General features: G+C 37.3%; 1 protein-coding gene across 5 annotated transcripts in view; it reads left to right on the forward strand.

Moving 5' to 3' along the window:
• Window positions 1-1411: 1411 nt before the first annotated feature.
• LOC129724876 (RNA-binding protein fusilli) overlaps window positions 1412-23611 on the forward strand; it is a 193356-nt gene continuing 171156 nt past the window's right edge. Inside the window, exon 1 of one of the 5 annotated variants that reach the window (XM_055680146.1) lies at window positions 1412-2494. The gene's annotated coding sequence lies outside the window, so the exon portion shown is untranslated. Of the gene's footprint in view, window positions 2495-15500; window positions 15689-23611 lie in introns of those variants that run through there. The other 4 variants (XM_055680150.1, XM_055680149.1, XM_055680147.1 and 1 more) reach the window with 4 other exon arrangements.

Consider the following 23611-nt stretch of genomic DNA (forward strand, 5'->3'; position numbering starts at 1 on the left):
TTTTTCAGGAAAGTACAGAATGATCAAGAAAATTTCAAGTTTACTGAACGTAACCGTGAAAAACTTACCGAACAATTAAGACGGAAATAAGTCTGTGTACTTCTCGCTTGTGCGCTCTGTCTTGAAATTAAACAGCTGATATTTTACAAGTTTTCAGCAGAATTTTCAAAAACTTGGGCGAACGTAACTTTAATACCTGCTGATTAACGGTAGATCAATATATTTGCTGAACATTCATCGAAATATGTTGCCGATATCTGAAAAAAAAAAAATGCCGAACTCGATCATCTGTTGGGAAGTTTACCGGGATGAATTAAGTGTGTGAGGGATGAAGCGCGGAAAAAGGAAACATTACGTTGTAGCGTTATAATATCTAATGATATGGCAGCATCAAACGAATCATGAAGCTTGTTTAGCAAGCATCTTCTCACGATAGAGATAAAAAATGCCCATTGGTAAAAACTGGATGAATCCTCAATGGTTGCACTTGCTCACTCGAACCGTTTCTAATCGGCAACACTGCTGCCGGTAGGCGGAGCATCCATACCGCGGCCATGCGTGGGACGCGCTCCCGACTTCGCCATCGCTGGTGAAATTCTACACCCTTTCTTCGGCGTTGGTGACTGCAACGATGGTGTTAGAACCGAAATGTCGCTTGTTTCCGCTGTTATTTCTGAGTATTTCATTAACAATCAAGTTTGTTTAATTAGCAGTAATGTATCTGTTAATCGGATAAATTGCGATGTGTAGAACAACAGAACAAATGTCTCTCGTCGTCTCATATACTACAAGCCCACAAAACAAAACGAATGATGTTTTGATTGAAAACAATATTTGACAATAGATTGGTGCAATTTTCGAACGATGAAAATAGTTTTTTACATAAACGCTGGAAATCAAATTATGGAAGTGTTTTTATAAAACCGGAAAATGATGATCTGGCAGCACTATCTATCTCACCTGAGCACCGCATCCAAGACACGCACCGTAGCGAAATACCTGTGTGATAATGCCTACCTGGCTGTCAATTTTGACAATAAAAAAAGAAGATAGCAACGGATTCCCCTTCTCGTACGCGCAACGTCTCACCGTTCGCTGCTCTGCCTTTGTATGGGTGATATTTTTTTCCCAGGTGAACTTGGTGTTCTGCAGCCATTACTAGAGGGTATGCATGGCGCAGTATTATTTTTGTTTGCGACCACGTGACTGTATTGGTGGTAACCACGGAACGATGTCCGTCCAACCTACAGGTGAACCGAGTCCATACGAACTGACGCAAGGCTGGGCTATACGATTTTGTACCTGTATGTTACCTGTTGAGTTGCTGTTGCTCAACCACTACTACAGGGGGCTATTACGGTTTGATGGGGTTGTCCAACGAAAATATACATAGAGACGGTGCCAGCTAGCCGTCACCGTCAGTCTTGTGCCTGTTTCGTAGCGATTCTGACGCTTTCCCTTCCCTAAAAGTGTCGTCGTGGTTTCAAGTTCTCAAATTCTGATATTAGTTGGCAAAAATTGCAGTACACTGTCTAAAGTGCTGGACGAAACTCTTGGTGAAATTACGCTTGATCCTGGTGCGTGTAGAACAGCAAAAATCACCAGGTGACTTGCGCAGCCTTGAGTCCAGAGCTGTAGCATCCGCAAGCGGAAAGAGCAAGACGACTGCAGCCGACCGAGAATACCTGATTTGGAAAAGTTAAGGAATTTACTCGACTCAAAGTTGCAGAAAGCACAATTGCGCCAAGCGACAAACCTCCAAGCGATCACTTTCGTTAAGGCCTAGCTTGGTTAAGTAGTTAATTTTAAGCTGCTGAACGCTGTGAATTGCAAAACATATAACCGTGTTTAGCCCCATTTTGGTGAGTGAATCGTGTGCGCGCGAGCGAGAGAAAAGAAAAGTTATCTCCGGTTGCTTGGCTGCTCTGCAGTACAACGCGATACTATCGTGGAGAGACAAGTTTGAGCAAAAAATAGAAAAAAAAGTTTTCATTCGCTGTTTTTGGAAATTGATCTTCCAGTTCGCGCGAACGAGACAGCAAAGACCTGTTAGCCCGAGAGGACGTTCCGTTATATTTTGGTCGCTAGTGGTATGCCTCCCTGTCCGATCGGTCGACGGATTGACGTGCGCTGCTCAGAAGACAAAAGTGACAAGGGGAGAAAATATCCGAAAGTAAAGTTTTCAGAAAGCAAATGATTTTACGCAACAGTTGCATTCCTTCCGTGGGTGTTTCGCATCCTGGTACCGACGTTGCTCAGTAGGTTAGCGGTAGAAGTGTGTGGACACGTACAGTGATTGTCCCAGGTTCGCAGTGATTGAATTGAAGGTTCCTGAAGGCCCCCCGAGATCCGATTGACGCGCATCCGTTTAAAGGGAGACTCCGCGACGGCAACAGGTTCTGCGTGAACGAAGATCGCACCGGAGCTGGTGTGAGTGTTTGCGAATTAACACATAGCATTCGCATTGGCCAGACCTGCCGCAAAGCGGCCTGAGGTAAGTTGGAAAGTTGGTATTATTTTATACCATTTTTGAAGAATGATTTGCTCACTTGGTGGACGCGATTTCAATACGTTTATATGTCGCGTAATTTGAGGTGGTTATTCAACAGTTGCCAGTGTTGTTTATATTTGTATTGGTCATATCGCAGCTATCGAATTGTTATTTATAAAAATATATAGCAGGTATCCTCTTGGTGTTATAATCTTGTATCTAACTCTTGCAGGCTCGAAAAAACGAGTTCAAGTCTTTGTTGACGCCTTTCCTAATAATTATGCTGCATTCTCTAGTTCTTCGTGGCCTTTTGAATAAAATTAGCGACTTCCTTGTTTCAAATTCTAGTGCTGATGAAAATTCATATTGATATTCAAAAACTGCACAAAACTGCAATAGATACGCAGTTGGGTTGTATGATTTTTTTTTCTGTTTTGAATAAAAAAATCAACTAAACTCGTATTAGCGTTCAGATGATTTGTTGGAACCTCAACTTTAAATAAATTCGGTAAAAGTCCCATCGAATCCAATTTTAAGTTTGTCTTCTTTTAGCACTTTTTTTAACATGAATGAAGAATTTTCTCTGAGATTTGACAATTTTTTTTTATTTTTTAAGCATCATACATATTTGGAAAATTTTTAATTTGATTCAACTCATTTAGTTTGAAATACAAATAACTCCTCTTCTGGATTATTCAACTATCATTTTGTCACAAATATTGAATCCTAATAATTATTGAAAATGATTAGAAAATGGTTCGATTGTTCATTCGCAATTTTTCGAGGTTGTCATCGGATGGCTCACTCCTCTGCGCGACGGTTTTATGAATTTTCAAAGGTTTTTATATCATTAAACTTCTTTCGCGGGAGGAATTTTAATTTGGTTTTTTTATCATTCGCCCAATTAGAAACACTTTTGATTGTTAATGTTTTTTGAAGAAGAAAATCAAAATCTGTATCTGTTCATCATACGTTGTAGCGTTTTTAATAGCATCACAAGACATTTCGCCATGTGTCGTGAAAAAAAAATCGGTAATTGGCTTTAATTTTCTGTTTATAATTTGACAACTTATTTTTAGTGTCAAACAACATGAAATTCAAAAACTGTGAAGATCTACTTTCCGAGTTAAAAACTGTCTTTAACCTATCCACCCCCTTGTGATTCGGTAATGAGCCATCACGCTTGTTGTGCTAAGATATCATGAGATAAAAACTCTGTAATACCTTTTCGGCAACCGAACCGTAAATAAGTAATTTTTCTACTGTTGAACAGCCAGAAGAAAACGAATATTTTATTTTTGAATGTGAATCATAAAAATTAAAATTATAAGTCGCTCTGTACGGTTTAACACTTAATTGAAAGGGATTGCATGAATAACTGAATCAAGTTTTATTTCGAACGGAACATTGGCGTTTCAACTCAGTTGCGTGTACAGCGAAGCCGCCTTTACGTGAATTATTCTTTCTCTCTTTTATTTTGCAAGATACATTCTGGTTAAATAATCTTTCAAAATAATTTATCATTTCGTATTTTGGTCCATCCTTGAGCACTCTCCTGGGTTTAAAATGGAAATTTTATCAACAAGATATCTCAGATAAGGTAGAATCCTTACAACCCGCCAAATGACGTAGCTTGTTAACCAGATGTCACTATTGACTGGCGAGTCGTTGACCACCGAGGCTAGGAAAACAAATTGTTGCGACACAACGAAGCTGGTATGCAAACGATCTACTGTTTACCTATTTGAATATATCGGCGAAATTTAAAATCATAAACTGAAGCGGCAAAAAAAAAACAAGGTGACGGTGTTTCTTTGATTTCGGGTTGCCTCCGCGGGTGTTAAAATCGGTGAATAACAGCGACTCGCTTTTGCTGTCCCTGATTTTCTTTAAAACAGGTTTGGGAGAACTAATTTTAGTCGAAACATAAATCGATGGTATTGATATTTAATTTGTTTAAGGGGTAATATCCACCAAATGCTAAAAAACAAGGCTTTTTTCATGATTTTTTGAAGGACAATTGAGATGTAAGGTATATAAATAATATATCGTTAAATTAAGCAATTCTTGGAGAATAGAAAAAAATCATTGCTACTTTTTTTTACAAAATGGCGGCTGTGCAGCGAACCTTGGACTTAATGCTACCAATCAAATCAAGTGCAACAATTGCGCCATCTAAATTACACATTTTTATCCCTCTTTCTTCGTATCCTGATCGTTTTTTAAGATCCTCCCTGCTTCATAATCGCCCTTTTTTTCTATTGGGCGAAATTCGGGCGAGTTTGGCGCATTTGCTTCCTTCAGCACAAACACTACATCGTTCGCTTCGTACCACTCCATCACCGGTTTCGCAATGCCAGATCTAGGCAAAACAAAGTGTTTTTCTTTGGACTCCAGGAATTCATATTTCTGGCCGTTGGTGGTGTACAGCTTACTGAGTTTGCCGCACCCGCAGATCGCTTGCCACAAGTGCCTCTTGGTCGGTTCGTCGACCTTCTTCCGGAATTTCTCTGGAACATCCAGGCGGGACTTTTCGACGAAGAACTCCAGGCCCGGGATCTGCTTGGCGTCCGCTGCAATGTACGTCTCGTCGTTCATAACGATGCATTTCGGTTGCACCAACTATTGCGTACAACTACGGGCGAACGATAACCTTGAAAATAAGAGGACTGATAATCCACCATTGAACTTTCAGAACAAAGCATCGATACTGAAGAGAGCGAGAGATTATTAGAGACTTGATGCATTTGTTCGAGTTTTCTGACTATCCTTATTTTTCATGGCAATATGTTTTTGTATGAAGCCTACCTATAAAGAGTTACAACTTAGAATAACAACCATGTTGGTAATGACTATAGGTAGACAAAATTTGTCATTATTATCGCTTGGAAATAAACTATCTATATTTTTACCTAAGTTCCTGACGACGAACTGTCTTTATGACCTTTTACCTAACGTCATATAAAAGCAAGTCAAATGGTGGTTATGAGTATCAATCTGTATTCAGCAGTTGATCATTGTTTGTCGATTTCTACTTTTCAGTGTAATTTCTATTAAATCCTTAATTTCTTTTTTTGGAAAATCTATACCGAGCGTCTTAACAGAGTGATTTGAGAAATCAAAAGAAATAATTATCGGTTTCCGTTAAACTCTACTGGAAATTTGGGAAATAAATATTGAAATTCAGTCCGCGCAAATATATATTTCGACCGTGACATACCTACTCTACCCACTCACTCACTCACTCATACCTACTCAGAGCTTATGTGGACTGGTCGATTTCCACATGAACTCTTCTTCTATCTTTAGTCTTGCTCACTGAGCTGTTGAATCATTTTACTTTTTTCAACATCAAAAATATTGCTTGAACGTATTAGTAGAATTTTCCATTGAATTCTTTCCTATGTTATGAGCACCAATAAGGCAATTGGTCATATCAACTTTTCAGTGTAATTTCTATTAAACCCTAATTTCACTTCTCATCGCGTATCAAGTAATTTCCTTGGTGCATTAATTTTCGCATTTGATTCGTTCCATTAAAATTACTTGGTTAGTTTGATTAAAATTACTTGGTTAGTTTGAAAAACAAGTCAATCTTTAATTTCATCAACAGTCTGATCATTTGATAGACTTCATAAGACAGCCCTAAACGGCCTCTCGTTTTTGGCATCATGAAAATAAAACATGTACATCTCTCCAGTCATTTACTATAATATTTTCACACCTGAAAGAAATGTAGCTTTTAACTTTGATTTTGATTACCACAATAGGTGGAACTTTAGTCTACTCAAACACGGCATTATGCTCAAAATGTGAAGCTTCTTTGTCACCTTTTCAAGAAAGAATTTCTTACATATTACTGGAGATTTCCGTATCACTTGGAGATTTAATCGCATCAAAGCGTGCTTTTTTGGTTAGTCCTGGCTTTTCAGGAAAATTTTACCTCCTTTTCACTCTACTATTACATATATGATTGATTTGGTAAACTCGGTAATTGCGTAGAATTTTCTGTTTTTCTAAATACCTATCCATTAAATCCTAATTTCATTTCATTTTCGTTTTAATTTTGACATGAAATCTTCTCCAATAATTTCCACAAGGCTTCTAGGCTTTTGCTTCTCTATAATAAAATCAAAGTAGAATTATAACCCCGTTGGTCATAACTATAGGTAAACATAGAGCCAGTTCAATTCTCGTTGGTTTACTTAAGGTCGTATAAAAGCACATGAAATCGAGGTTATGAGCATCAATCTGCTTCCAGCAATTGGTCATTTCTACCTTTCAGTGTAATTTCTATAAAATCCTAATTTCATTTCTCGTTACGTATCAAGTAATTTCACGGGTGTATTCCAGTTTCATTAACTTCCGCATTTACCTTTTGTTTCACCAAAATTAGTTGGTTTTAGGAAAAACAAAGCTTTTAAACAATCTTTAATTTCATCAACAGTCTGATTATTGGATGGACCTTTAAAAACAGCCGTAAACGGTCTCTCGTTTTTGGCATCATTAGAATAAAATTTGTACATCTTTTCAGTCAAATACTAAACTATATTTTCGGGGCCATCAGAAACTCCGGCCAAAATACAAATTGGAAAGTTAGCTTTCACGTCTAAAAATAATGAAGGTCAAAAATTTGAAACGAACTATAGTCGTTTCAAATTATTGAGCCCAGAATGAGAAGCTAACGCCATATAAATGCATATGAAATCGAGGTTATGAGCATCAATCTGCTTTCAGCAATTGGTCATTTCTACTTTTCAGTGTAATTTCTATTAAATCTCAACTTTATTTCGATCCCTGGCGCGGGATTTGGCCATTGTGTTCTGTTTATAGGTTCGGTTAGATGTCTTCCTTAGTTTGAAGACATGAATTTCGACCCGTTTCATCGTCTGCTGGACGTACTGGACGGTAGACTTGTCGTTCATGGCCACATCCCGAATCCAAAGGTACGGATTGGGATAGGCCGTCTTCGCTTTTTCGCCGCTGGGTCGTGTGAGTTCCCTTGAACGATTTTATAACACGGGACATGGTCGAATGGTTGATTTCTAACCGAACCAGGAAAGTGTGCAATGGAAGCGCTTGGATTTTCCACGACCTAGCCCATATATTTTTGTCGTATCATTTTCTGCTTGAAACCAGCACACTCTATATTAAGAAATGCCACTAACGCAGTTCCTTTATTATCAAGTGTATTTTCTGTTATTTTGCACATCTGCAGTTTTTGTATGGTTTTACAATTTATCTCCTGAATGGACTTCCTCACCTGTGGCCAGAATCGTTAATCTATTGTGCTACGCAGCTCCCCATGTTTTCACAATATGACCTGCAGTTTTTTGCTCTTAGATTTTCTTAATTCGTTGTTGTACGCAGTAAGAGTCCCATCATTGCCCAGCAAACTTTGCTTGATTGAAAAGTTGTCGGTATTTTGTTCTCAATCTACTACGAGTTTTGTTCCACCAAGGCATGTCTCTAATTGAAAGTTCTTCTTTTACGGGACAGCTGACCTCATATACCTGAATTATTTTTCCAGTAATATTTTGTGCCATACTGTCTGATTGCTCTGTTGATTTAATTAAAAGTTTGTTTGTTTATTTTTTCAAGCCGAAGTTTTTTTCAGCTGGTGTTCCTAGGATTTCTGTATATTTCTTTTATTAGTTCACCAGCATTGTAATCAAGCACTATGTGTTTATGGTCGGATAATGATTTCTTATCTGAGACATGCGAATTCATAATTTTCGATGAAATTTCAGGGGTGCAAAGTGTTAGGTGTAGCACTTCTTTTCCTGTTTTTTTGTGTGTGACAAATGTAGGGTGGTCTCCTTTGTTACATAAATCTATATTACGTATACATTTCTTTTCGATTTCAAGCAGATTTTGCCAGTTTTTCGAGCAGTTTACAACATTTTCCAAAAACATCTGGCATCTCCTAGGGGAAAAACGCCCATTGTTTGTTAAAGTTGCTATGCTACGCTACGATGTTGTTATATTTTATACTCCGTTACTGCGATTGAAAATTCCCTGACCTACAGACGTCAAAATGGGCTGCGTGCACTGTCCGCCATTATCGCTCGTGGAAAGCTGGATTCTATATGGATCCTATAACAATCGTGTAACTTTTCAGATCGATCGGTGGAGCTATATTTTTGCGCCCGATTTTTAAAGTTTCTATACGATTTTATATTGGAAAATTCACTCTTTCAAATCTTATTCTCTAGGGATGTCCAGTTGGTTCCTAAAAATATAACGATACATGATATTTGTAGAAAAATGTAGAAAAAGGTATTCAACCCAAACTGATTGAATGTCAGATGAATGGCTCACCATTGAATTTGTCCCACCCTAATGAGCACGCATGTCAGGAAGCAGAAGTCTCGTCCACTAGTCTCAAAGCTGCAGGCAATGACGCAGCGGCAGCACCCGAAGAAGATGGTCAAGTCCATTTTCTCGGCAAATCACGACATGGTGGTGGTGATGGACAACTTGACCTGTCTCACTCTGGATGGCAACGACTGGCAGGGCACTTCGTATTTTACTTCCCCCACGAAGGAAGTGAGCACTGAGGTAAAGTTTATTTCACACATCAAGTTCCCAAGAAGGTGCTGCTGTGGCTGACAACCAGCGAGGAGGGGATGACAAAGTTGCTTTTCTTTCGCTCCGGACTGGCCGTCAACGGAAAAATTTATAGTACGAAGTGCCTGCCGAGAGTTGCGTCGTTCATCAAGAAATACCACCCACTACTCGAGGCGATCGTTGGAGAAGATGGAGCGGCTGAATATCGATGTGGTACCCAAGATGGCAAACCTACCTAACGTCCCCAAGCTGCGTCCCATCCAGGATTTCTGGCCAAACCTGTAGCGTAAAATCTACTCAAACTATTATAACGCGAAAACTGAAGAGAATTTGATAAACAAAACGACGAACGAATTAAAAAACATGCCTACACTCATGTTTTCGTCGCCGCACGCAAGGGCGTAGATTTTTTTTGTTAGGAAGCTATAATTACCTTCCATGCAAAATTTATCAAACTCAATTATCTGTCTTAGTTTTTTTTTTGCTCGCCGGGTGCGTCGCTTTAACGTTATATTTACAGGTTGGTGGCTAGGGACACCAAAACCAATCGGAAAGGATATTTTTGTTGAAACTTTATGTTATGATGCGTTTCCATCGTCTGACTTGTAACATTCTAGGAAATAAAACTCAACTTACTCAACTTTACTCAACTGAAAGTTTCTGTCCCCAAAGGATTCAAGAATTCGACTATTCACTCTGAAATATTTTTAAAATAGACAAAAGCATTTGAGACTAGTGCTCTGAAATCTGGATTCAACTGGTGAACATATAGAAAAACTGGAAGATTTTGAGATCCAACCGTGTGACTGGATCACTTGGAAAACACTGGACGAATCCAGCTTAAATTGGAACATTGGCATCTCTAAGTATTATAGGTGTCAACAAAATTAAGTTTAGAGTCTAAGATTATTCCTGAATCCATGACTTTTCCACATTTTCCTACATTCTGATTTCCTAATCCAATTACAATGTTGGGCATTGCCAATTTTCTGCTAGAAAAAATTTAATTAGACATTTAATTTCTTTTTGAAATTTATTGATATTGTCTTGGTTTCACATTTTCAAATACAGCTCCATGCCGTTGGAATAGATTTAAGATTTTCAAGGGTAAAGTAAATGTCGTTTACGTACAAAGTAAAAAAAGTGGTCCTGAATGTGAGCCTTGGAGGACACCTGAAGTAACTTGAATGGGATTTGATTTATATTTTATTATTCGTTGCCTGTTAGTTATGATGAGATTCAAACCACTTTGAGAGACCTGATTCAGTTCCAATTTTTTGCAGTTTAAAAAGTAGCATTGGTATTTCAATACGTTTAGTGGGTTTAGAGTTTCAACGTAGCTCCCATTATCCATTGCATTCAGTAAGTGATCTACAAATTCAAGTAGATTAGTTGATGTAGAACGGCCTTTGAATGAACCGTATTGCTTATCTGTTATTCAATTTTTGATTTGAAGAAATATATTTTCGTTGACAACTCAAAAAGTTTTGGAATGCAAGAGATAGTAACGATTCCATTATAATTACGTATGTCAGATTTCCGCTTAGATTCGAAAATAGGCATCAAAAATTTACTTTTCCGTGTTTTTGGGAAGATTCTAATTAATTGAACAGCCAAAACAAATGATATGTCATGTGATAAGTTTTAAATTTTAGCTGATCGCATATTTTCAAGTAAATTGCTCAATTTTCACTGCTATTGCGTTTTTTTGTAAATTTTGTGTACTTTTTGTTTGCGGTTCTTCAAGGGGTTATACACCTTTTTAGTTTTGAAAAAACCGAAAAATTTTTTATTGTTTTATCTTCAAATACAACATCTTGAGAACATTTTCACAAATTTTCATAAAGATCTGAGTAATAGGAAGAAAGTTAGAGTGATTTGCAGCGCGCCTCGCCACGGCCGCATAAGCTAAACTTGAAACTTTACACGCGATTATCATGGAATAATGTTTTCCGAAAAATTACTTCGCCGTGATCCTGATTGCGGGAAAACTACTGAACCGATTTCCTTCACCTTTTTTTTTAATTTTAGTTATTAAATTCGCCGGTCCTTGAACTATCGCTTTTTGAAACATGCAGTTACATTTTGCCGCAAAAAAATTAAATGCTCAAAACGTGCATTTTTTGGGAAAAACGTTCCCACTGAAAACAAAATACTCATAAAAGCGATCGTTCAAGGACCCGGAACACTTCTAAACTAACGAAATAATATGAGTTTTTTGATTTCGGTTCACCCGCTAGGTCTCTATCAGGATCACCGCAAGCCTCTGTAAAAAATAGCGTTTCGGGGAAACGGCCATTACTCGAGTAATAATTGGTATATCTCAAAATAAAAAACGTATTTTTTTGTGTTAATAAACTGGACTTTCAGAAATATACCCCTTTGATGCAATGAAAATGGTGCTATGCACTTAAAAATAGATTCAAACTTCCCTCATTTTTCTAGACCAAAAAGGTATTATTGCGAGTTTGTATTCACGAACTTCTCCATACTCGCATTCGTTGAGTCTCTGGCACTCATGTTTTGATAAGGAATATTCAATTGCGGTATGAAACGTTTGGTTTTTTTTTCACAATGGGTTCAATGATTTGGTCACACAAAAATCTTTCCGAATGTTCGTTATGTTCGGTCCAAATAAGTTGTTAAAAACTTTAACCAAAAAATTTCACGAGCTTGTAGGAAGTTCGGTGAGGATATATAAAATATCATCCTCTTCTGCTGCTTCCATGTTTTTGAAGTTTTTGATAAAAGATCTCTTCGGGTTGAAATTCATGAGTGATAGAAGATAAGATTTAGATTAACTTCAAGCCAAACCGGAGACGCCAATTGTTTTCAATGAGATGTCTTCAACTTCATTTGAAATTTGTACACAGACTCAAAAAAGTTAAGAGAAAAATGTATAGAGACGCTTATAAACAAATGTAGATTGATCTAGGCACGTTCCCGATTAGCTCCAATCAGTTTGGTACAATCAATATCGAGAGATGCTACACTTTCTGACAAGCTACCTGATTGCTGCAGGTTGTTTGTTGGGCTAATAACTTACAAAATAGTGTCTACATGCTTCCGGCAACTCGTCGTTGCGGGGTTACGTAGATCGGTTAATACCTGTAATACTTATTTCCCCTATAATTACCAAAACAAAATACCGAACAATCCAGCTTTGCTACTCACAACTCAAACTACCTGTTGCGCTTCCCTGTGCCTTTACAGCCCTGTGAGGCGCGTGGCGCTTGTTTGCTGGTTGTAGGCCTCTATAATCGCGGACCCTCGCTTGACTAGCCGCTAGCAGGTAAGCCGCCGGATGGTAGTCATTTGGACATTGGCAAGGCACCCTAATGGACCCCTCGGCTTTGCCCTGCAGCGGCCTGTGGGCTCGCATCGAGCACTCGGCGATTTCGCCGAATGATACACATCATATCGAAGTAACACAATAGCGTAATCTACTAGCTCTCGCTCGCTCGAGTGTGGTCGTGAAGCTCGCCAAGTGTCCGTAAGATGAGCCGGCCCTCCTCCTTTCCCCATTTCTAGATGCGGCAGGCACTCGCTTGCAATCTGACTTGTTGCTTTTGCTTGGCTGCTTTACTCTGCTCAGTTAAGGTGAAACGGGATTGTGGCCTTTTCCTATACAATTTTGAGGTTAGAGTTCTTTTTTCTTTTGTAGTTTGAGCGTAAAAAATTCGGCTTCCACTAAATAAACAGCGCTTAAATTGCTACTTCAGGCATGCAACAGTTGTGAAAACAATTGATCAAAGTTTCATGTACGTAGTCTTCATAAATCAAGAAAAAATAAGATTGCAAAATTCGAGTTGATCGCGACCACGTCCCGTTTCACCTTAAGTCAGCTAGTCAGTCAGTCAGTCAGTCAGCAGGCAGGTAATCGAAGGAGTGTGCGTAAAATTTTCTCCCTTGTGTCGGGAAGATAAGTACAATGCCGAAGATAATGGGGTGAGGCTATTGTTTTTGCGTTGTCGCCAGGAAAGTAAGTGCACATTTTTATGCTTGTTATTGTTTGAATTTTCTGCGTTTAGGTAATGATTTTACGATTAGTATAAATGTTTTTTGCGAAAAAAAATCATTTCCAGCAAAATTGAAAAATGATTTTTTATAATTTGAAAAAAAAAAAAACAACTAATAGGATTAATTTAAATCTGCTTATGAGCAGAATCATTTCAAATCGCCTGGAAATACGCGAAAATTTAAAAAGAAAATTTTCTGTACAGTGTATATTTTTTTATGGTGCATTTTTAATTCCCTACAACTCATTCTCAGACAGTTTTTCTATACAACCAACGGTTTCTGGGCTACAATGCTTCGAATAAAACCTATTTCAAAAGGCATACACCCTTTTAGAATGTAACTCATGGGTGTAAAAAATCGCTCCATCTGTGGAAAATGCTCAGTTTGCTGGACCAAATACGTGTGCAAAGTTTCATTCAAATCAAAAATGGTCGATATTCGACCATCGGTGATTTGGCGCGATCTTGCTCTTATGAGAAATTTTTAATTAGTACCTGCCTTTCAATGTTTATCGATGTAAGTTTCCGGGACTTGGTCAGTTTTAAAATTGCTATTTGCATAAATTGTTAAATAGTGCTGCATTTGCGTGCCAATTTTTTTTAACTTGAGTGTTCTTGAATTATCATCGAGCTCTATGTTGTTTTGAAGGTTTATTTTTTTTTTTCAATAATTCGTTCAGGACGTTCTTTCAGTAATTAGTTAGTAATCTGACATTCGTTTAGAACGTTTTAAGGAACTTTCACATTAACCGTAAGGTTACAAAGTTTGCTTTGACAAGCGGGTGATCGTGGATTTGATTTTGATAGTAGAATCCTGGCCATTCGATGTCGTGTTCGACCTCAACATGGGTTTATTCTCAGGTCCCCTACTAACACTTCATTCACGATGAATTCTCCAACACCTCTTGACAAGAATAAAAACCTCTTGCAGTAAAACTAGCCTGGGAATCGATAATAATAATAATATAATCATGCCACTAACTTTTAATAGTAATATTAGTAATAATAGAAGTGCGGAATACAGCAGACACCAGGGCAATATCACAGAAGATCAGTGTTTCTGGTCGCAGTGAGTGGTCCATGTAGGAATAAAAAGGAAAAATAATCAATAACATATTTCTATTTCGATCTCAGTGTATGTGTTTTCATTTATTATTTAACCAAGTTCGCTCTATGATAAAAACAAGGTTCCATTTATTTTGGATTGATTTATTTTCCATGTTTTGCTGATTTTTGGTTGTTTAGTTTCTTCTGTCTCAGTGTCTTTTAGGTTTTTTTTTCAATTTCTATCGCACTAGTAAATTTTGGAAACAACTCTGCAAGTCCTATTTTGAGCACTTTTTCAGCGTTTTCAATAATTTTTTAAAAGTGATTACTGTTAGCACTGTCACCAGCTTTTTCACGAATGCGGACTGTAATATAAAATCTCTTTCTATTATTTCAGCTTCTTTTCCCACTGAAAGTTTCCCTTTTCATTCTCATAAATATATTTTTATATTCATTATTTAATTTTCCCTCAACCTGATTTCAAGTATTTCCATTTTGTCCTGATATTATTTTTCGAATTTTGAATTTGCATAAATCTTTACATTCCCTACTGTAAACGCTTTGTTATCTTTGTTTGGAGCGTATTTTGTTACATGTCTCGCAGCACGGCAAACTTGTTTTTAGTTTTTGGGTGTTAGTTACTTGATGTGCTTTTGCTGCCGGAAGTTATATTCTTGTTCATGACGTTTATTCATCACTAAATTCCGCTGCTATAATTTATTTCAGTTATTTTTAGTTGTAATCATTTTTAACTACATTATGCTTCAGCACATTAATAAATTTTCCCAATTATTGACCTTGAGCACTCTGCTAATTCCAGTTACGAATCTACATGACAGTCGCATGACTCTTCCCCCTTAAAATCCATCTACGCGCATAGCTATGATTGAAGTTGTTCGAAAACATGCCCAAATACTTAAATGAAACATTCTGAATGTTACCAGACTATTTTTTTTAATGATATCGGCGAAGTTTGTATATTTTTTTTTCATGAAATATTCGGTCAATATTAGAATACGTAAAAGCTTGGTCCACATTTTCGGACTGGCCCACTCATAACACATCACCCTATTGTTGCTGCTGATGGAAAGGCAAGCTAGCAGCTCTACAATGTATGCTTCGGTCGGTACCCCGATTCGTCGACAGGTGTGCGTATCAGCCACGGTGGATCGGCCAGCCACAACAATTCACGCTGGACTGCGGCTTATACCGTACAGCAAGCAATGCATGCGTGTACCGTGCATCATCGGAGCGGACGGACGGAACCGTCTGCTGTTAGTGTGTGCGTTCGGTCAGTACGATGTTACCTGGCAACTTTTCCCCTTGCGTCCGGCGCTCGGGGCGCTCTGACGGTCCAGTCTTTCACTGTCAGTCGTGCGAAGCTATTTAGAGAGTTGGGTTTGTGGACGGAGTGTTGCCAACCGTTTGTTACATTGCGTATATTTATTGGCTTTTGATTCAGTTTTACATATCTGTAAAGTAAGTACACCCATGAGGTTGGGCTGTGTATGACGTGAACGCAATTTGAAAGTGGATTTCTTCGATCCGATCGAGTTGAATTGTGAGTTGCTGAAGATTTTTGGGTGATACGCACGTTATAATTGCCACATATTCGTTTATTGCACCTATTGGCGACTTGTACGTGAAGATAAGATTGGGTTGTTTTGTGCACGAACAGGTGGCTAAAGCGAGTTACAAAAATAAAAGTAAAAAAAAAAACGAGAGAAGAAAACTGCATCCACGTCCATGTGGCTTGAAAAGTTGTTCTCACAAAACTGTTTGATGTGTGGTTAATACAAAAAAGGGCTAGGTCAGTTTGGTGCAACCAGTTTTCTCCGTTCGTTGGTTCGTTCGTTTAAATATTTCGTTCTGATCCAGTTGTTTTCGGTGGGTAATACCTGCACACACGCGCCGTGGTCGACCTGATTTTGTTTTTGCCAGCTTAGGTGGACTTTTACGTGTTGATTGACAATCAACAATTCGGACAAATTCGGCGCTTGTTTGGTGGTAAACATTTGATGAAAAGCAAAACACGGGACTGTTCTGCATTCGGCGGCTTTCCAACACTTCGGCTGGATATTCCGATTTGATACTGATGTCTGGTGTGCTGTTTTCAAACAATGTTATTGCTGTCATGGTCATTGGAATCGCTTTTTTCTGATCACAATGTTTTCGATACAATGCGCTGCTAATTGCAGAAAAATGTCGGTTGATTTTGCTGGTTGGGCGTTCTACTGACAGGTATTATTATAGGGCAGAAAAAAATTTAGGTTGTTTTTTGGGGTTTTCTGTCAATTCCTCTGATTCTGGGACATTTTTTTTTTATTACCAAACCAGGTGTGTTATTGCTGAACTACGACTGCTTTTTTTTGGTAGTTTCCATGCGAAGATGATTTTTACCATCATGAATATTCCAAGGGGGTGTAATCAAAGTTGATCAATTTATTGTAGAAGCATTTATAGCTAACTTTTTTGTCATATAATGGAAAAAGAATCATTTTTAGAATAAAATATGGATTCTAGGCAGAGTTTAACTTTAATATAACTTTTTCTACTTTTCAAATCAAGTTGAAAACTATAAATTTCTGAAACAATGTCGAAAACTTTGCTAAGTATGCAACTGTCAATATTTTTTCTTGAAATTTCAACATTTTCGATAGTTTTTAACAGTGCTGAGAATATTCACTGTCATGATATTCAAAAGTAGCGATTTTCAGCCTTCTTTATATTGATAATCATACAGGATAAACCGTAACATTTGTGTTGATATTTTGATCGTCAAAAATGAAAATCATTCAAAATAGTGAAAATCAAAATTAGCTCATTCCACAATTTATACTGTACTGTGCGGTGAACAGTGTCTAAACAGACTTCCACTACTTGGATTGATAATCACCGAAGCTTCTCTGAATATCGTTATAAGACCTTTGATATTCATTCCACTTTTCTGTCATTGAATATGATAAACGATATTCATGCATCGTCGCAATGAGCATAGGTTACTGAGTTGCTTCAGAAAATAAATGTGATGACACTGAGAACAATTCAGTTCATTTACTCGTGAATAAACATCGATATTCTAAGGCACTGGTTTTTAATGTCCAAAAACTATTGCATAATTTTTCAAAATCATGACAGAAATAGAATCAACGGAATTTGTAATTTTTTTCGGTGGTTCATTTTAGCATATAACATTGGAAAGATTCTGCTAATCTAATTAAGTGCTCTATGATCTGAAGTCATAGAAGGATTAGACGGGCTACATTCTCCGATATAATGGATTTTTTCGTTGTTTCACATGCCGCTGAAGCGAAACGCTCTAGATCGAAAAACCTATTCGGAAAAGCTTCTCAGAATGCCAAATACGAAAAAACCTCTTTGGATTTTTATCAATTGTTGGGTCTCACAAAAAATTTCAAGGCTAGACTTCACCAATTTTAACACAAACATCATATAAAAAGTTTAAAATCTTTTAAAGCATATTGTCATTATTTTGTTTCTCACACTTGTGAAGATAATAATTTTCCGCCACTATTTATCAATAACTAGTCGTAAGTTTATGAATGATGCAAATAATCTCTTCCTTCTTATTTTCACAATACAATACAAACAATAAAATGAGCAAACCTAGCTTGCCAAGTCGAACCAGAACAGGCAATCATACTGTTCCAGAATAGTGAGAAACCTCTCCTGAAGGTACTCTGTCCTATAAATCTTTTTCGGCAGCTCATATTGAGTTGAGCAAGTTTGTTAGTCGAGATACTAAAAGGTTATGAATTTTAATATTAAGTACAACATTTCATTATTTCAGTGTTTATCATGCATTAAAGTAAATTTAAATCTATTTATATAAAAGTGAAGTTCTGTATGTATGTATGTATGTATGTTCCAGCATAACTCTCGAAGGCCTAAACCGATTTCAACCAAACTTGGCATACGTGTTCTTTGTACAAAGGAAGTGGTCATAGAAATATTGGATAGGGGAAGGGGTCACCATTAAAGAAGGCCCCTCAAAGGTAATAAAGTTCTATTCATAATGGAAATCTTTCATTGAAATTTGATGGTTTTCGGGTTTTTGGTTATATTTGGAGGCCGGAGATGGATGACCAGAGACCAAAACATGATGTTCGATGCCATTTTCAATTCAAGATGGCGACTTCCGGTTTCTGGGAAGCCATTCAAAACTGGAAAATGCTCACAAACCCCCCAATGTTGGTAATTTCGGAGCAAAAATAGCAAAAGTAATAAAGTTCTATTCATAATGGAAACCTTTCATTGAAATTTAATGATTTTCGGGCTCTTGGTCATATTTGGAGGCCGGAGGTGGATGACAAGAGACCGAAACATGATGTTTGATGCCATTATTACTGCTTTACTATTACTACTTTTAAATTTTTTTTAAAAAATGAACTATTTTCGAGCACAAATTGCCCTTGCAATTGTTACCAAGGCTTGTTTTCAAGCAGTGATTTGAGAATCAAATATTTAAATATTGCAGTATATTTTCCAGAAATATGTTTCTGCAACATCTCAATTCAATGTAGGAACACTTTTTATACGAAATATTTGCTTTAAAGTTGGAATTACTGGTGAAACGCGAAGGCCTGTTTTGTATCATGATCGGACCAGCATTGAACCATGATCGGACCAGCCTACTTCTGAGACATCACAGTTTCATTTTGCTTATGCTTGATATACCCAATGAAGGATTTTACGTTTAATTCAACAGAATGTAAATGATGAAGCTTATTTTTCATAGAATGAAACCTCATGAAAACGACGTAAGGTTCACTACACTACACTACACTACACTACACTACACTGCACTACACTACACTGCACTACACTCCACTGCAAACAGCCCTTGAAGTATAATGAGGGAAAATATAACTCAGTGTCAACCTAATTTAAGAAGCACTTTTTTCCGCAAAGTTTCGACCAGTTTTTTATATTTTGACCTTAAATGCATTGTTACTAATATATTCTCGCAAATAGACACTTTAACTAAACTTAGTATCATGAAGAAAGCACTACTTTACACTATGTATACATTGAATATTACTTTTGAAGTCAAATTGGTTGACATTTTTGCAATGATACATTTATGCCTTCACTTTCAAGATACTTTTGGAATATATCACATGGAAAAAGAAGTTATCATGATTCACTCTGGTCCGATCATGGTACAAAATCTATGATCAGGAAAAACGATATAATTAAATGAATTTACGTCGGATTTGCTTCTTGAAATAGAATATATGCTCTATAAAAAAGGTTAGTTTTTGTGGTTCTACACGTTACGGTTTTAAAATTTAACTGTAAAACTTTGATGTTACAGAGTATTTCGATACAAATAATGTTATTATTGGACTCAGAGATGCCAGATGTTTTTGAAAAATGTCTGCAACTTCTCGAAAAACCGGAAAAATCTGCTTGAAATTTGAAAAAAAAATCTATCCTTGATTTGAAAAAAATTTTTCTTGCGCAGGCAAAAGTCTGCAAAAATATACATACACACATTTTGAGATAGGGGCCATCCGCATACCACGTGGACAGATTTTTAACGATTTTGACACCCCCCCTTCCCCTCCGTGGACAACTGCCCATATAAATTCTAAAAAAATTGTATGGACCGTGGACATTACCCAACCCTCTCCCCCCCAAAGCTGTCCACGTGGTATGTGGATGGCCCCATAGTCTGCGTAAATGAAAGGAGACTCTAACAAAAATCTGCAGAAACTATTGAAAATCTGCAAATATCTGTAAATATCTGGTTTTCCCGTTAACTTTAGGACTAGGGGTAAAACACTATTGATCGTTACATTATCGTTGGAGGGGTGTCAATGTGACAGATGAACGATCAATATCGAAATATATCAACTAATATCGTGTAATAGTGTCTGTATCCTTTAGTTTTCTTTAGTTAATCTAGTAAATCGCATTGCTGTACAGCCATTCAATCTAAGATATAGATGCAAATAATCATATGATGTTTTTGCTTTAGAAGTCATTCGTGATGTCAATAAATAGACCTTTGTCGGGAAGAGCTTAAGGGTACAGCAGTGACATGGGATAAATAATAGGCTATAGATTGATTCGCCATCATTCAAGATAGTAGTGCTCATATTCTTTTATTATTTGACGTAAATGATGCTAAAGCGCGACTGAAGCTAGAATGTTTGCAATTTAATTTTGTATAACATTTCGCCTTTATGATATCTTGTGTACCTTATTAGACTGAGGTTCTACTACAGGATGCAGATTGACTATCAAAAAGCAGTTTTTAGGCAACCTTAGTTTAGCTGGATGGTATGGCATCTTGTGGTATTAGGTTGGTTTCTTTCCGGTTTTAGTTGTTAAATATTCTGGGGTAGTGTGCATCTCTACCATTTGACATCTGTGACTGTGTTTTTAGGGAGATTTGTGAATTCGAACGTTCCCAAAAATGAATATTCGTATTATAATCGTATTATCGGCGTTGAACATGGCCCCAACAACGGAGTTGCTGTACACGCATTTTCTTTGTTATTGTTTTCTTTTTAAGTAAAAATTTGAGGATTCGTTTTGTATTGGTAGCAGTGACACTAGATGTACAGATTTGCCTGCAAAACCCAGATTTTTAGAGCCCGTGTGCAGATTTGTATTGATTCGCAAATATTTGCAGATTTTCAATAGTTTCTGCAGATTTTTGTCAGAGTCTCCTTTCATTCACGCAGACTCTCTCAAAATGTGTGTATGTTTTTGCAGACTTTTGCCTGCGCGAACGGAATTTTTTCGAATCAAGGATGGATTTTTTTTTCAAATTTAAAGCAGATTTTTCCGGGTTTCCGAGCAGTTGCAGACATTTTTCAAAAACATCTGACATTTCTGATTGGTAGTTTGGTCTGAACTACAGAGGAAAGACATTTTGTATACAATTTATCGTATCGTATCGATGCTGCGTTCTGTTAGTATACTTTCTTCGTCCGTAGTTAATACCAGAGTAAAATCATTTCAAATCGTCTGGAAATACGCGAAAATTTAATCGACAATTTTTGATTTGAATGAAACTTTGCACACGTATTTGGCTTAGCAAACTGAGCATTTTTCACAGGTGGAGAGATTTTTTACACCCATGAGCTACATTCTAAAAGGGCGTATGCCAGTATGCCGGATAGTGGTATGGAACAATTCACCACTCCAAAGAGTCTGCTCAAGATTTCCTCGCAAACATGCCACCACTCGATTTATCATGCAATAGGGAACGGTTTTTCCTTCGAAAATGATTAAAACGTAACTCAAACGTCTTCCATCATTTCGTGGAGTAGCTTAGCTTCATCAGCATATTTAAGAAACACAACTAATAATCGATCCTTTCCAGGGGTTTTCCGATTGCCGACGGGAAGCTTTTTACTATTGGTCTCCATTATTATGCCCGCTAATCCATCCTGGAGTCATTAATCATCATATTGTTGCCAATCTTTTGTAGAAATTCGATAATTTCTTAACCCACGAGCAGTAACTCTCCGATGTTCTTTAAGATATTTGTACGTTTTGATAATCGTATCCTCACAGGATTATTTTAGTTTTTAACGATTCGTTTGAGACGAATTATTGCATCTGAGAGTCGGGTGGCCGAATAAGCAGAGTGTTTTCACGACATCCAGAATTTATACTTTCATACCAAAGCAAGGGCCTTTCGACACGTTAAATCTTTGTGAAGACCACTTCGATTCTTGATTGTTTTATAGGCAGCTTGATTCATTCCCTGAACATATCTGTTTCGAACCTCTCTCGTAGTGCAAGGCAACAATTTGGATTTGGTTTGTTGCAACTCTTTATGATATTGCTCTCGCACCTTTGAAAGTTTCAGAGAATTTGCGTTCATGCAGGAAGCAATGGAAGGTTGACGAAACATCTTAGCATTCCGTTAAACCTGACCTGACCGTGTTGTTTGGCATTCCTATTTGCAAGCAAGCTCCAAGTGCTTAGCTTGTGGTCACTCTTTATAGTCGCAGCGTTAAAAGCTTTAAGATCCCTCAGGTAATGTTTTGAATAGAGTACTACCACACGGTCTAATTGTGAACAAGTGGTTTTTTGATAAACATAAAAATGAAAATATACCATTTGTCCAAATCCAGATGAGCGACAACAATGTCTGGAAGTCATACCAAACACCACATTAGGTTATTTTCCTGAAATCTAAGTCACCACTTTGCAATCCAACATGGCGCCTAGGGTCGTTTCCTTGTTTCTGCATCATCCAGATTTCGAAAATACCCATATTGGGTGGTATTCCGCCATCTCAGGTTGTTTTCTAGACACCGGAAGTCGCTCTTTTTTTTAATCCAAATTGTATCTCGTGTCGTTTTCCGGCCTCTGGGCGTCATTCCTGTTCCGAAAATATTTATATAGGATGACTTTTATGTAATTGTTTCTATGACCATTAGAAGTCCCGGTGGAATCTGTTCCGGGAAAATCATCTCGATGAGATATATCCAAAATATCCGAAAGCACACAATTGGCCTGTGGAGTTAATTTTAAACTTAAAACCGATAGTTGTAAGATTCTGTTTGAATACCCACAAAACTCCAGTTTCGCAACATATCCCCGGAAACCCGGATTTCCGAGAAAGGGAGAGATTTTTTTTGGAGCACCGCTGACTTGATAGTAGATTAGTTACTGATTTTTTTGGTGCTATAACTATCTAAGTCAGATTAAAATTGCAAAAGTAACAATAATTTTAAAGTGAGGTTAAAGTGAAGCACACCCATGATTTTCATTGAAGAATCCATAATATAACACGAATATTATTGCAGAATCCTAGGCCCATAGACTGGGCAGTCTTGAGGATCCCTTTTTCACTATTGCAATGTGGGAAGCACTATCTATGCGAAACTACCCGGACGAACACATACGATTTGCATAGATTCCTTAGGATTCCCTACATTGGAATCGTGAGCGCCCACGATAAGAAATCCTGAAAAAAAAATTCTTAAGAATGCCCTGTATATGTGACTAGAATTCTTTAATTAGAATCGTGTAGTGAGAACACAGTGCAACAAAAATTGACTTTTTTTTCTGCCTTGGCTTCTATAAATAATTTTTTTGTGTATTTTTATGCAAAACTGAATTTCCCTGAGTTTGAACATATTTCAACTTAAGGGGCAACAATGGCGCCATTTAGAATTTTTGAGAAACCGGTAATTTTTGTGGTTTTTTCGACGCCATTTTGTTTTGAGGCCAAATATCAAAATTTTAAGAGTTTGTCCACATATGAGCATCTTTTCACCCATCTTTTGAAAAAAAAAAAACAGATCTTAAATCGGACAAAAACTGAGCTCAAAACGGTGATTCTACGAAACCGGGTTTGGCATAGTTTAAGTATATTTTTCACAGAGCAAAATAATATCGATTATTTTTGAGCATTAATGGTAATTCGCTAATATCTTAAAGTGTTAGTCAAACTATATCTTATTTTGAGTAAAAAAGTCTCAGAAATCGA

Source organism: Wyeomyia smithii, chromosome 2 (assembly GCF_029784165.1).
Source record: "Wyeomyia smithii strain HCP4-BCI-WySm-NY-G18 chromosome 2, ASM2978416v1, whole genome shotgun sequence".
NCBI classification, from domain to species: domain Eukaryota; kingdom Metazoa; phylum Arthropoda; class Insecta; order Diptera; family Culicidae; genus Wyeomyia; species Wyeomyia smithii.